Source organism: Monopterus albus, unplaced genomic scaffold, assembly GCF_001952655.1.
Source record: "Monopterus albus unplaced genomic scaffold, M_albus_1.0 scaffold286.1, whole genome shotgun sequence".
Taxonomy (NCBI): domain Eukaryota; kingdom Metazoa; phylum Chordata; class Actinopteri; order Synbranchiformes; family Synbranchidae; genus Monopterus; species Monopterus albus.
The window spans coordinates 254,875-255,688 of NW_018128166.1; positions in this window are offsets into that span (position 1 = coordinate 254,875).

An 814-nucleotide genomic window follows, 5' to 3' on the forward strand; every position below is an offset into this window, starting at 1 on the left:
TTGAACCAGGAGCTGGGCTGTTTCGAGAGCAGTGGGCAGCTGAGGAAGGGCAAGAAAATGAGCAGCCTTGGAGAAACGGTCAACTATGGTAAGAATGACTGCGTTGCCTTGGGAGGGAGGAAGACCGGTGACAAAGTCAAGGGCTATGGGAGACCAGGGCCGGCTAGGCATAGTCAGCGGCCGAAGGAGACCAGCAGGTGACTGATGCACAGGGAGCACAGGTGCCTACGTACTCCCTGGCGTCTTTTTCTAGGGTGGGCTACCAGAAGTAACGTTTCAGGAGGGAGATGCTTCGTTGTACCTCCAGATGGCATGCTAGCCGTGAGGCATGGGCCCAGTCAAGGGTCTGGGCCCTAGCAGCCCGGGGGACGTATAATCTATCTGGTGGTCCACTCCCAGGATCGGGTTCCTGTTGTTGGGCCTCCCGTATGGTGTCTTCGATTTGCCATGTAATGGTGGCCACCATACAGGAGGCGGGCAGAATGGCTTCTGGTGTCTGGGGTTGGGAATCAGTGGTAGGGGGACCAAACTGATGCGAGAGTGCATCCGGTTTCTGATTACAGGACCCTGGCCGGTAGGAGAGGGTGAATCTGAACCGTTCAAAGAACAGGGCCCACCTTGCTTGTCTGGGATTTAGTCTTTTGGCAGACAGGAGGTAGGCCAAGTTCTTATGATCGGTCCAGACTAGAAAAGGTTGGGTGGCACCCTCAAGGAGGTGCCGCCATTCTTCAAGGGCGAGTTTGACTGCCAGCAACTCTCGGTTGCCTATGTCATAATTTCGTTCGGCCGGGGTCAAGCGCCGGGAAAAATAGGC